Raw genomic sequence first — 15,482 nt, 5'->3', positions numbered from 1 at the left:
TGCTCAAGCTCTGTGTGTGTGTTTATATATATATATATATATATATATATATATATATATATATATATATATATTGCATTTAATAAAACATTTGTTTTACATGTATAATTAATAACATATACAACAAATAAAAGATTCTGAATGATTATCTCTGTCTCTCCTTCTCTTTCCTTTTCTTGTTCCTTCTCCTGAGTAATTAAATTTCAGATTAATAGACAAAATGGTCTTCTCTACTGTGAGCTCATACATTTACATGAACATGAACATAACGAGAAAGGAAGAGAATTTAAAATTCGAGGGTAAGCTCATGCGTAACGTTGTAAGATCTTATCGAGACAGAGTGAGTGAACGGCGATGGGTGAGGGAAAGATGGGGGGGGGGAGAGAGAAAGGAAAAAAATACAGTGAAATCCAGAGAAAGGGATGGTAGGTAGAGAAGTTCTCGGATTATCAGAAAGTTCGAGCCGACACTGACTTGGTCTCTCCACTCGTTATCAGCTATACCGAACGAAGGCTTCCTCTTGTCGATTCTCCCCGAGATTCATATATGGCCTCTCGAACGTGGCCGAGTCTCTTTGAATCAAGCTGACAAGATTTGATTGCATATATACGTGAGTGAGAAGCCGGTGGTAACCGTGCAGAACTATTGGGAAAGGACATCTCCAAATAAACTTCAACACGCTTCATTTGTTGTTCACGATACCGAACTACCCAAGGCGTATACATAGACCTCGCAGAAGACGATGAAGACGATGGTACATTATATGCGTGTGCACGAAAAGATAAAAAACAGTGCTGGCGATGAGCGTCCGGGATGGAGAATCCGAGCTCTCGCGACCGGTCTAACCGCATGTTTGTTGCCGGTTCGTCCTCCTCAGACATAAACATGGACGCTCGGCGCGCGCGCGCATGCCCGCGCATGCACATACACACACACACACACAAAAGCAGACAAAGGAGGAGGGAACGATCAGAGCAGAGATACTAGACTCTCCGTTAGGCCGCATTCACACCATCGGACTCAATCGAGATTATCGCGCTCGATCGTCTACTGGCATAATCCCACAGTGGGAGAATATCATCCGCATTCGTGTACCATCGGCCTTTAACGAATGTCACTCTGACTCGAACTGTAACCTTGCCATCGAGTGGTGTACGCACCGACGTCCAAATGAATTCTCAAATTTGCATTTACATACTGCTGAATGCAGACAGGAACTTCTTATTAAAACGGCTTCTCTTTAAAAAGCAAAATTAAACATTTTCTTTTTGAGATCTGGATAAACGATCGATAATGTAATCATTTTCAAAATGTGTATTAAGAATAGAATTTATATGTGTGGATGTGTGGATGTGTGTGTGTGTGTGTGTGTGTGTGTGTGTGTGTGTGTGTATGCGCGCGCGCGCGCGCGCGCGTGTATTAAAGGACTATAAAAAATATCGTAAGAAAATTGCCTTTGAGTTTGTTAACATTTACCTATCACCTGAATAATATAACCTACGCATTCTCTGTCCATTATAAATATACGTAGATATTGATCCTTTTATGAAAAGATTAAAAAACTTTATAAAATAATAACATACCAGACTAATGTATATCACACATAAAATACTTAAGTACATTGTACGAATATCCTCTTTCAAGGTCAATCACTTCGAGCATCACTGACTCTCATTGTTGACCAGCGCCGAGCGATGCAATATTAGTTTTTCGAGATGAGGAAGAAGAGGAAGAGGATTGTTAGGCTCACCACTTGAGTTTCGGGAAGCAATTACATAACCACGAGTCGGACAAACAAGTGATACTAAGAGCTTAGCGACAACAGCTGGATTATACAGAACCACCGGGCAAGTGCACTCCATCCGTCAATTCATATCCATTGTCAACAACATTGCGGAGCACAAAAAGTAAGGAATAGGGTGTAATGCGTGACGACAACGACTAAGCGCTGAGAGAGACATCCAGCGACAGAGATAAAAGGTGGGGAAGGGGATGAGAAAGACATAGAGTGAGAGAGTGAGAGAGAAAGAGAGAGAGAGAGTGAGAGAGAGAGAGAGAGAGAGAGAAACTCAGAGGAAGCGATGAGTTACAGCTATCTGACCCGATGCGCAGCGTCGACTGAGATGGACTGAGGGAAGGAGAAGGAACGCGCAACGGTTAGCCGCTGCCAACGACTCGACTGTCTGGTAGCCATTTAAAATTTAAATCACTGCCCATTACGCGGTCTATACATACCATTACGCACATACATCTGCAAAGTATCCAGTGTTGCGGTGACTTTTTTAGCCTAACTTTTATTCGATCTAACTTCCTCCGATTTTCCTCTCGACGGTTCATTGCTTTTCGTTTCGCGAAGCTGTAACAATATTTCCTAGCATCTCTTTCACATTACTCTTATTATTTTTTACTCGTCCGAGAAACATTTTGACTATCCATCCGATACTTAAATAAGAATCACGATAATCTTACTATAAAATACACCGATAAATTATTGATAATAGCCTCTCTTTGAATTAGATAAGACGAAAATACGTAGCTACCGATCAGACACGACTCTTCTCCTTTTATAAATGCCTCGCTTGATTCGAGTACACTATTTTTCATTGCAGGTCACAGCATTGACTCGATTGTTACCGAGCCACTTAATTATTATATATACATGTTTCGGATTTGAATGACCGTCTCGCTGCGTGATTCGTCGAAAATTATAAAGATAAATAAAAGTATCGAGTTCTCGAGCATTCATTTGTAAATACAATATATTTTATACATACGCAAATAGAGAGGTAAAAGTTGTAACGGCAAGGAGTAAGACGAATCAGGGGAGAAGGAGAAGGCAAATACCGACTTCACGTCGCTGGTACGTTCGTGTCATCGAACGGAACTGTAAGAGACAAATATTTATACGAGGCTTTACCGGCGACAGCAGACTTTCGAGCACAGCCTACTCTAGTACAAGCCCCCGAGATTTGAAAGTGAAATCAGATCGTAAACAACGCGAGGCATCTCGTAAAAAGCTAGGAAATCGAGGATACCAGTCACGGAAGAAGCGCATCTGCGTTCAGAGATAGGAAAAGATCAGAAAGGGCGAGAGGGTGGGGAGGGGTCGATGGTTGAATGGCGGAGGGGGCGAGGGGAGGAGCAGAGAGGAGAGAAGAAGCAAAAGCCTTGCCATTCCTTTGTTTCGAAGGTGTCTGCGGAGGCAGAGCTCGGCACCGACTGCTTTCGCCACTTGATTCGTGCTCGCACGTAATCTCCTAGAGTTTCGAGGAGAGCCAAGAGAGTAGCATTGACAGACATCGCTCGCTCGCTCGCTCGCTCGTTCGCTCCGGAATATGCATGAGGACGTTGCAACTCGCGAGCCCAACAACCTCCTAGAATTCCAGCATAATAATTAATCAGTCGCGGCGTGCACCATCAATATGCAAGCAACTCGATAGCTTCCGCTCCTCCGCCCCACGTAAATCCACACGAATCTCTCCTTTCTCCCGTCGCTTCGTTGGTATGTTTGGTCGAAAACATGGGTAGGCCCCAGGTCCGAGAACGGGGACCTCGTCTCGCAAAAGATGAAGAAACAGACCTTGGTACTAGGTTTTGTGTCCAGCTACAATTTTGCCATCTACTTATTTATATGACCTGCGAGAGTGGAGCAAAAGTTAACACACGGGCACGTATTTATTTACCTGCGATTTTTAATCCTTAAGCCAATAAGATTAATCGTATAAATTTCCCTGGCTTTGTGCGCAAAGGTTATATAAATGAATGGGCTACTTTTCAAATTTTCTATTAACATAATACTAGCAAAATTCATGTACTTTCGCAATATGCGGACTATTCCAAGAGGAATTTCCTCTCATTATGTTTAAAATTCGTACATACTAATATTCTAACGCTTAAAATATCATTTATTATATGGTACTTTTGAAACAATTAGGCCATGTTAAAATAGTTTAACTATCTACGTTTCGACATTAGCGGACATTGTTTATAAATGAACATTAATCAAATGCGTTGTATTGTTGATTCGTTCATTTCATCCATATCGCTCGTTTAAAAAGTAGAATGAAGAAAATTCATACAACTTTTGAATAATAATAAATTATGATTATGCATTACAATGAATCAAAATTTGATGTATTTATTATGAAGCTTATTATGAGTTTTCACTGAAATTGAAATAGACTCGAATATCATTATACATTGCTTTCCGCAATGTTAAATCATTTTTCCTACTACTGAATATATGTATATTGGGTATATGGTATATGGTATATGGTATATATAGGTATATAGTTTATTAATCCCTTAAAAAATAATGGTTCTATAAGAATTAATTGTATTATTATAAGGCTTGGCACCATTAAAATACCAAATTAATAAATATCGTTGATTATTCTGTTAGGTAAGGCTCATATTCATACTGTCTCAGTGACTTTACAAATATATGTATATATATATATATATATATACTTCGATAATATAAAAAGTGGATATATAAAAATATAATTTACTTAATTATTTTATAATTTATATATTAATTTTGGTTAAATAGAATTAAATTTGTAAAAATTACATTATGACGAGCTTTTATAATTTTATAATTCTCATAATCTATTATAAAAGACTATTTAAAATTAAATTTGTAAGCTCCAAATACCATATATTATAAAATTATATTTTAATTATAATTAATGAAATGTATTATAAATATTAATATAAGTTAATCTATAATTTAAAGATAAATATTATTCATGATATATATATATATATATATATATATATATATATAAATTAAGTACGGTGTATATATGAAAAAAATATATGAAAAAAAAAATACTGAACGATAAGTAATATCAATTGTTATTCATTACCTTACATTTGAAAGTCATCTTAAAAAACAAACATTTCAGATTCTTCTTTAATTTTCGAATAATGCAAGCTTTACTATTTAATAAAACATATTGTAATATAATTTACAATTTAATAAGTTTTTAATTACGTTGTTAAATAAAACTAACGGAAATTCGATATAATGTTTAAAGTGATTTTTCTATCGTTAAATAAATCTTAAAAGCATCGTGCAGTAGTTTAAAATTTAGAAAGAACATGCATGCTTAAATTGAAACAAAATTACACTGGATTTTTGAACACTCTGGTTCCAATATTTGATAAAAGAATTGTTATTTATGATTTTTTTGCAGATGTGCTTTTCATTAGCGCATGTGCTTATTCTCGAATAAATGGCTTCGTCATCATTTTTATTGCAATAACATTCTACAAACATGGATTGTAATTGTAGTCTTTTGTAAGTACAATATTATGAAGACGAGAGTCTCGATTGAATAAGGAAAACAAACTGATTAGCCGACGTAGAGTTGAGTGCGTTAAGCTATTAGTTGCCAAGGTAAAAGGAAATTTCAATGAAACATCATTTATCATTTAAAAAGTATACCAATAGCGCGGCCCGAATAGCTACCCAATAAAGATTTAACGCTCCATCGGATTCTTACGGCGTTACCTCATCCCGCTTTACAGTCACAAATGTATCCGAAAAGTTTTTAAAATTCTTTATCAAGCATTATCGAGCTTGTGCACTTTACTTTGCCGCGGCAAGTCGGAAAAATACAAGGGAAAGGCAGAAATGCATCATACGCCAATTCGGGCGATAAAATACACATTCGTAGGGCGTATGAGTAGGCAAGTAGCCATAATAATTTCTCGCTCGAGGCTATATCGAATTAAGGCGATGGAGACGGAACGAACGAAAGCAGCGACTCTGGTGGGCGGGAGTGCAGCAATGCTTTCGCACACACGAGTAACGCGAAAATAAGGAAAACGAGGTTAGGACGCGCACCGGCACGAGACGAGAATCCACTCACTCGCCTGCTCCGGGACACATTCATACGCTTTGCACTATCTACCCGGGCGCTCGTGATGCTCGTGCACACGTTCCTAGGGGAAGTTGAAAAATTGCCTTACTTTTTAAGACGTATAGCAAGCAAAAACTTATCTACTACGCGTCCTCTCGTGGAACGCAGTCGCGGAATCCGGTTGCTTGGCGCTTTCCAAATAAACGTTTTGCTGAATTCCAAATGGATAGATATGAGCGCGGCCATGCAAAAGCACTCATATATTTTTATTTCTATAACCGTTACTCGTTTAGCCTTTCGTCTCTTTTACTTTTTTTTTAGTTAATTATTTATTTTTTTTTATTTTTATTTTTATTTTTTACCTGATATCTTGGCTTTTAGGAGGATTGAAGGCCGAGACTCGCACTGCAAAAACAAGAGTTTGCAATAATTTATTCCATCACTTTCTCAAACATCTCGCCAACTTGACGTAAAAAAAAGGCCTTAAATCCACGATTTGTTCATACAAAATCAGTTAATGCAAATCCAAATGGAAAGTATTTTCATCGCTTCGATCATTCGTCGTGCAATGGCGCGTTAACTAGCTAATAATTGGTGATATTTTTGGACATTACAATTTACTCCATTACTACTGCCATACACAAGTCGCTATTAAACGTTTATTTAAGTCTGCCAAATAAGTGATCGTCTAGGCCAATTTTGTTGCGCGAATCATTGCATTGGGAGGTATGGTAAATGTTTAAATTTCAAATTAATGTTATGCTTTAAGGCATTAAAGTTATTAGCGTTAAACAGTGTTTAAGAAAAATACAAGAATTCGAAGGAAGTAATAAAACCGCATTATAATTAAATTAAATTTTTATACATCTTATTGCTGTTTCGCGAAAGCTTAACGTTTTTTTTTAGCTTAACTTTATTATTAAAAAACTAATTAAGTCGCGCTGGTTGCCCCGAGCAAAGTTATTATTTGGATTTTACGTAATAAGAAGTTCAAATGTCTCAACTATTTCATTATGTAGATATTTTCATTGATTGGGCATGAAACATACCTAAGCACATTTGCAGAATGTTTTCTATTAAAAGTTGGCATATCGTGCAAATAAAGGACGTTACGATTACCTTATTCAACAATGTGAAATGCTAACTTCACATTAATACTATTATAACTGCAGTCTAAATAATTATAAACTGTCGTAAAATTTTAATTAAATTTTTTTCCTATATGATAAGCCGCAGCCTTAGTCGATGATTTATCAAAAACCTTGATGAATTATGCGCTTTAACTTGATGGTTCCTCCTAATTCCGTTGCTGTATTAGCCATAGGCAGATTAATAACTACACATATCAAAATAATAATTATATTGTGTTTAAATAATCGACAAGTCGAGCTGCAGTAGCCATAGTAATAACGGGTATTTTCATGCGTATAGCTGGAATTATAATTTCTCAGCCAAAACAATCGTAGCCATTTAAAGAGTGTTTTCATAAGTTGCGTTACATCGGCAGTAGACGGCACGGAATGATGTCCTCCCTCTTCCCCACCTCAACTCCTATTCCACCGCATCCTCGTTTTCTTTCTTAAACTTTCAATTCTGCCGTGCGCCTATGTAGCTGCATTTCCGTAATTTCTCTCGGCTTTTATTTATTTTTCGCGTCGTCCGTGTGAATCTGGAAAGCTGTGGGGCGAAGTCAAAACCGCTCGGGACAACGAAACGAAGCTAACATACACGCGAGCGGACAGATTGAAATGCACGGAATAAATTTAAGCTCTGAAAGCTGGACTGGCGCGTCCGTGCTTAACTGCATCGCGAATCCGTAATGCCGAGAGTGGACAACAGAAGAACCGGACGCATGACAAAGAGAAGAGAGAGGAGAGAAGAGAGGAGAGGAGAGAGAAGGGAGATAAAAGAGAAGAGAGAGAGAGAGAGAGGAGAGAAGAGAGGAGAGGGGAGAGAAGGGAGAGAAAAGAGAAGAGAGAGAAGAGACAAGAGAGAAAGAGAGAGAGAGAGAGAGAGAGAGAGAGAGAGGAGAGAGAGAGAGGGAGAGGAGAGAGAGAGAGAGAGATTTAATTAAAAATGCATAGGATTTCGTTTCGAATTGGTCTACGTCCCCGACAGCCAAGAGATGGATGTAAATCAAACGGATCAACTCGAGGTAAAGCTAGCTCCTTTTGCTCCTACGCACTAGTAGCGCTAATTATAAACGAAAAAAACATAGTCAATTCATTTCTCGTAATGTCATATTACATGCATTAATTGGTCCGACTCCTTCTCTAGTTTAGGTTCTTCCCTTTGCTTTTTTGCGAATGAAGTACACGCCATTAGAATTTGCGTGCATATGCATTACTAATCGAACCAGATAGCCATCTTCGTCCATTAAAAGAATAGAGCGGCCTACAGAGGCGCATTATAAAATGATATCATATTTGCTACAGACACACAATTTTATCAGGGCATTCAGTCGATGAAGGCTATGTTAAAATAAAAATATTCCACAATAAATGGCTTATCAAAATTGATTCTCATATAAACGGCGAAATGAACAAACTTTCGATCGAAACGTGAATATATTTTTTAACAAAAAATGCCTATTATTTTTATGATGAAAATATTACCTTGTAAATTCCCTCTAATCTTCAAAGATTTATTATTTTAATCAACCAAAAGTGTGTAGAAGAGAAAAAAAGAGCGATAAATTTTTCAAAACTGTTAATATGAATTTTTCGTATTATCTTACGCGCTGATTATAAAAAGTAATTGATACAATGTAAATATATTTAAAGAATATATAAGTTACTGAAGATTTCAATTAAAAAAACAAAAAACAAAAAAAAAAACGATAAATAAATAAATAAAAATTACGGTAAATCATATAATACATTTTCAATAAAACATTAGCGAGTCTGATATAAAAATGAAGAAAAAAAATATTTTAAAAGGAGTTTTAAATTATTTTATTTTTACTCATAAGCAATTTTTTTTAAATATTCCTCTTACTTTTCTAGAATCCTCGCGTTAATTTCAAGATTTTTATCAACTGTGTCACGTGTTTCAATTCTCATTAAATATTTGAACAAATAAAAAAAAAAAATAAAGAAATAAAAACTGCCCCAAAATAAATAAGATACACCAGATAGAAATATACCGTGTAGAAAGTTTGGTATTACTCGAATATTTTTGCCTATTAATAACTCTTAATAAATGTATACATTAATGTAGACGGGAAATTGAAACGATTCGATTCTCTTAAACAATTTTTTCCTAATGTTAAACAAACTTGTTTTTATTTGCATTTAAATTCCATTGTGATATTTAATAATATTTAGACATTTTTAATTTATTAAAACATAAACAAAAAAAAACAAAAAAAAAAAAAAGAAATAACAAAACAATGGGAATTAAATTTATTTCATTAAAATTTTCTCGAAATATATAATAATTTTCAAGTGCTATTTTAACGATACTTACGTTAAGTAAATGGATTTATATTTTTTTTAATTTAATCAATAATATTAAATTATTTTTATAAGAATTTCTTATCCCTCATTAAAATTGTAATAAATACCACATCACCATATTTATAACAGTCTTAAATAATACTTCGTGTAATGTTTTTACGTTAACACCAAAAATTATCTTTTATGTATTCAATATAAAAGATTACCCATACATAATATGTCTTAATAGTTAAATCATCGAAATGATGTAATAAGATATTACTGTTAATACTCTTGTCTACCTACATTATCTGTAGATATATCTACAGAATAATTATTTATTTTATCCGGTAATTCAAATTTATAAAATACACGTTTTTCCATAGACCTATTATATTTCTTAATTAAAAAAATTTTTTGTATACTTGTATAAATGAAATATAATGTAATATAAATAAGTTTATTCAGTGAAATATTATTCATTTAACGGAGATGTTTATTGCGGCTCTCGAAGACGTGAATCGATATTAACTAATTTGAAATAATTCATTCGTTTTCATATAACAAACTCACTGTACAATTTGACAATAAACATTATTTTTTATACTAAATATAAATTAAAAAAATAATAGCAGTTATATTAATTAGTAATTATATTTTAATATAACAACAGAACTTGTGCATCACAACATATATCGCTTTAAATCTAAGAAATAAAAAATAGAAATAAAAAATATTTTTGTCAAATTAAATTCGGTTCTTGTATCGATAACTTTACAGCAGTCATTAACCAGATCAGATATTTCAGCTAATTAAATGAGCAGGTGTGCGCTTTTCCTTCTTAATTACTATTTTAACTCACATTCACGAGCTCTTTTATAATATATAAAAAGCTAACTAGTTATTTTATAGGCAAATCTGATTATAGTTTTCTCAACAATCGTTTTTTAAACAATGTCTTCGCGAATGTATTTTTTTTTATCTTTAATAAATTCTAATCGAGCCATTCGCGAATAGCTCGATAAGACAAGACAAGCTTTGTCGATAAGGAAATCGATGGCTGCCTAGTTTTTCGTTCCTCATCTTTACTCCGCCACTCACATTTCTGAACTTCTTCTAGGATCGAACTATAGAGTAGCTTAATTATACATAGATACGCAGATGCAATACAATCGAAATAATTATAAAAAAGAATGCATATATAAAAGTTATACAATATCAAAGGTAAATGACCAGTATGATGAAGATACGTAAAATGAGTGTTTCAAATTTAAAACGAAGTGACTCGTAGGGCATAGGAGAGCTTTCCCTCTGACCGCATGATGCAAGTAAATGATCAAAGTCGGCACTTTATCAATATTATAAAACTTAGTATCCAAACTCTTTTAAATTAAAAATTCACTTGTTTCGAATCCATTTCTTCTGTTTCTCCGTCGTTTTATTATTTATTTTTGTTTTGTTTTGTTTTGTTTTTCTTTTACCATAATGTTGAATACCTATTGACAATCATCAGATCATTTATTAGTAAAAATTTACTTTAAGCCTAGAAATTTAGAACAAATTTATAATTTTGTTAAAAATACTGAAAATTTTGTCATTGAGCCTGGGATTAAAACAGAGTTTTATGCAATAGAAGACATTGTTCATATATTCTCAAAATAAACCTGATTAAATTAAATCGTTTGTAAATTTAGTTGAATTTTTATAATAATTTATTGTTCAAATAAATTATAAAATTGATTTATATTGCGAGGTTTCATAAAGTAAATCCATAATGATACTTACATTTTTAATAAGCTACGTATTAAGTTCGTATAATTAAATTTATTAAATTTTAATATTTCATTTACTAATTTCAAAAGTAAATGGGTATATGTATTAAAAAAAAAAAAAAAAACATAAATACTTATTTTAGGTGAATAAGTAATAAGATAAAATCATAGAAGAGGCAAAATTTTTGAACATATTTCTTAGATTTCACTATTATTTTAAATATATGAGAATAATTTTACAAAAAATTTTATTTAACACAGTTTTAATAATTATATAACTTTATAAGAGCATATCATATAAACAGTGTACTCATTTACGATATTTCATTATAATAACAAAAAAATATATTTCCCAATAGAAACTACAAACGTTTAATTAATTAATTTATTAAACATACAATAGAAACACTTTAATTTTCAATTCTATTTTCTATATTTTAAAAATATTAAATTATTAAATCTAATTACAGTTACAATTACAATCTATTACCATCTAAATCTAAATTATTTTTTATAATAACCTTTTTTCTTCTACATTTAATATTTACTTATTTTACTAAATCCACTACGTCGCTATCAAGAGCGAATTATTTACAAAATCGAATTGCTTATAAATCTTTATTATGGCTTGTGATAGTATTTTTTATAATTATAATAATCAAATATGTTGTCTATTGATTAATAAACTTTATTTAATTAGCATTCCATTATTATTAAAATTGCAATTAATAATATAAATTATAAGTGAAATATAGCGAGAATAATCTAGTTTAGACTATTGATTTAAAATATTTTTGAAATTGAATTTTATAATTGAACGTTCTGATTTGGTCTTTATAAAATTTAGTGAAATATTTATTTCGATGCATTATGTGAATAAATGTTATATCCGTATATAAATTAATTAGTATACTGAATAAGCAATACGTATTTTTGAATGTATATTCAACATTTATTATTCCAAATATGAAATAATGAGATAACAAATATTATTTAAGAATAAATTGTATTTGCTTTTTTTGGCCACATTAATATGTCGAATGCATTATTTTACGAAAAAAATTTTACGAACAAGTAGAAAAGTATTATTTAAACGTTTTTTACGTATTTAATATTTATGAAATGAAGATGCTTAAATTTATTTTAATAAATTATATTTTTTTATATTATTGCTTATTATATAAAATAATGAAAAAATTGTACAGAAGACATAATGCATTATGCATACACAAGACAGAAAAAATTCGAACACGAAAATATTACTTTTAATAAATAAGAGATTTTTACAACCATTAAACGTTTGGATTGTTTTTATCTAATTAGCATTGATATATAATAATTGACTTAACTTTTTCATAAATTAAAATATTTAAGATACAAACAGATTTCTGCCCATGAACTTTCATTATAATCGAATCACATTGAGCCGTACATACGTATTTAAAGGCGCGGATATTTATTCATGGTATCGTTTTAATATTTTGTAAATATCAAAATTTTAAAAGTTAATCAAATAATTAATTTTATAATTTCACTCATTTTGTCAGCGTTATTAAAATCTAATGATAAAACTCAATTTTTAAAAGAAATATTTCTACTTCGTAACTTTATATTTGAACACTTTTTATCTTTTAAATTTAAATGTTACAAAAAAAAAAAGAAAGAAAGAAAAAGAAAAAAAGACGCATAAAATATTCATATCACGACTTCCCCTTAGCCATATTAACACACTCCTCTTTCAAGCATTAATCAAAATAATTTTTTTTTATCTCTTTTTACTTTAGGCAGTATATGTAGGTAAACAAAAATTTGTCACTTAAATTTATAACACAGTTTTCAAGCGCTGAATAGTGTCATTTTGCTTAAAAAATATACATAGCCGCAGCTGTTCCTATTGTTGTTAGAACGTGTGATTAAAAGTAAAAGGGGAATCTGTGTAAATTAGGTCGAACTATAGAATTATCATAATAATTGAAAAATTGCATTTCACAAGCTGGCTGAAGAGTAAAGTCAAGAAGCGAGAAAGGAAGCGGCACGTAAGCGTTTAATGTTTGATGGAGCGAAGATAAGACTACGGTAAACTAAAGTGGTTCGAATAAAAAAAAAATCTAAGGGAAGTGCCGCCCAAGCAGCCCACTAATTATCAGCTGCTGAATATTAGAAGGCTCGAGTAGCGTAGGCAAAATTGCGAATAAAACTCGTAGGAGCAGGACGTATAATTACAATCGTCGAGATTGATTGCGATGTAATTGCCAAGTCGTTATGCGAACGCGCAGGAAAGTCAAACGGCAGCCACACACCAACTCCACTCACGTGCTTACACCTATTGGTACAACAAGCGCGTTGTGTGGTGAGTGGTTCAAGAGCCGAGGCACGTTGGATTGGAGGAGCTGCTTTTTCAACCAATTTTCTTCACCCACCCCCACCCCATGGGCACCACCACCCGGTCTCGGTAGTCCCATTCCATTGCCCGCCAATCGCCCCTTCGCCCCTCGCCGCCGCGGAATCTCTTACAATTCAACCACTGACCACGGCGTAATTGAAATGGGAAATTGGCTTTCATCCGATTCAAAGAATTTCAGAGGATATCATTTTATTTTAACGGGTTTGGTATTATTTCAGCCTTGCCAGCGCGAAAATGCACAACTGATTAAATTCACACGCGCTTGGAATATCAATGTCGAGCATCCGATTGAATGCGCTGATACTCGTTCGTGAAATTTTTACTTCCCGCACTCAATCAATATCGTAAAGCTCATCTTACAGTAATTTTCGAGGATTGACGATGCATCGAATAAGTAGTTATCTGATTTTTAGCGAAGCAGGAGAGTAACGATCGGCCTGCATCCCCATTCCACGCACGATTTACAAAACATGTAAGACTGCTTTTCCACGAGCAATGGAAAATCTATATGCGAATATTTATTATACCTATGTGCATAGTGGCGGATATTAGAGGACATAAAGTTTCTATCCGTAATCGTAAAATTTCACAGTCGCGATATGAAATGGTCATCGAATCGAGGCCCACGAATTGCTCGCATTCGCACAAAATTCGCGCTATCTTAAATTTAAGAAAAATATAAATTAGTAATACAGGTATTTACAATATCGAGGGGTTAACACAACCTACCCACTAATATGGGGCTAACGCAACATAGCGTTTTAAAATTGTAAATTTTACAAAATTAGTTGGCTGATGGGAAAAGGAATAATTATTGTTTATTTTGAAGAGTAGTGCATCGTGTTATCGGTTGTTACGCAGTCATAATCACTTACTCAATTACGTTTTCAATGGCGAAATTCGAGGAGCGATCCACCAAGTCATTAGTTTATCTACGCGTGTATAATTCGCAAAGATTGAAGACACATCATATTAACCAAATATTAATCGCCACGTGCGCGACCGGCGTAGCTTCTATAAACGAACGATTCGTTGGAGAAATTGGCGGAGCAGCGACGGTTAAAGTTACATTGAACGCAAAATCAATGGAAAGATCGTATGCCTATCGGAGATCTCGAATTTCTTTCGATAGTTTGTCAGATCCAGGGCCTTATAGAACAGGTAACGTACATACTGAGCGTATACGTATCGCGGTTGCTCCCAAGGTCCGCGCTCCCTACTTCGTCCCTCCCCCTTACGTCAAACTACGCTCTGCACTCGTTGCCCCAGCTCACCAACGCTCTCTTTCTTTCTCTTTGTCCGCTTCGCACAGGACGTAAAGTGACTCCTGTGCTGGATGTATAACGGCTCTCATTAGAGCTAGTGTACGTTGCTCGGATGATGAAGTGCCCATCCATGTTACCCGACAGTGAATAAATGCGAGAAACGAGGGACGCTTTTTGATTGTCATGCAACTGTAAAAAGCAGTGTCGTGAACTCACGTGTCGACGAGACCTGGAGCAAATAATCCTCCCGCTATCTGACGCACCTCCGTCACCTGGACACTAACAGTGGCGGGGACACAGTAAACGACGCGCGCCTTCCCCGCCTCCTGGACGCGCACGAGTGTCCAGACAGAGCGTGGTGTATATATATATATATATATATATATATATATATAGATATGTCTGTGCGTGCGCGCGCGCGCGTGTGTGTGTGTGTGTGTGTTTATGGGTGGCTGTATATGTGGGTTTATACACGCACGCACGCGAACTCACACGCACATATATATATATATATATATATATATTTATATATAAATAATATGTTGTAGGTATGCGTGTGCGCGCGTACGTGAGTGCCGCTAAAATTGCGCACAACACCGGCCGGCCTCGAGGCAATCCTCAAGCGAACTGAGCTCGGCACCCTGGCAGCGGAGCGCCTGGAGCGCGTCTGCGTTCCCTCTCTCCGGCACCGGCGATGCACGTACCCTCTGCCGGCACAGCGGCGCGCTCTCAAC

The 15,482-nt window shown here is 34.3% G+C and overlaps 1 protein-coding gene across 1 annotated transcript in view; it reads right to left on the bottom strand.

Annotated features, from left to right (window-relative positions):
- The window catches only part of Pgant9 (polypeptide N-acetylgalactosaminyltransferase 9), a 177,879-nt gene extending 162,768 nt beyond the window's left edge, over nucleotides 1-15,111 (bottom strand). Inside the window, exon 1 of the mRNA XM_011501740.1 lies at nucleotides 14,965-15,111. The gene's annotated coding sequence lies outside the window, so the exon portion shown is untranslated. The remainder of the gene's footprint in view (nucleotides 1-14,964) is intronic.
- Between the last annotated feature and the right edge of the window lie 371 nt (nucleotides 15,112-15,482).

Source organism: Ceratosolen solmsi, unplaced genomic scaffold (assembly GCF_000503995.2).
Source record: "Ceratosolen solmsi marchali unplaced genomic scaffold, CerSol_1.0 scaffold23, whole genome shotgun sequence".
Classification (NCBI taxonomy): Eukaryota; Metazoa; Arthropoda; class Insecta; order Hymenoptera; family Agaonidae; genus Ceratosolen; species Ceratosolen solmsi.
Note: the sequence above shows the minus strand (reverse complement) of the source record. Positions and strands in the feature narration are given on the sequence as shown.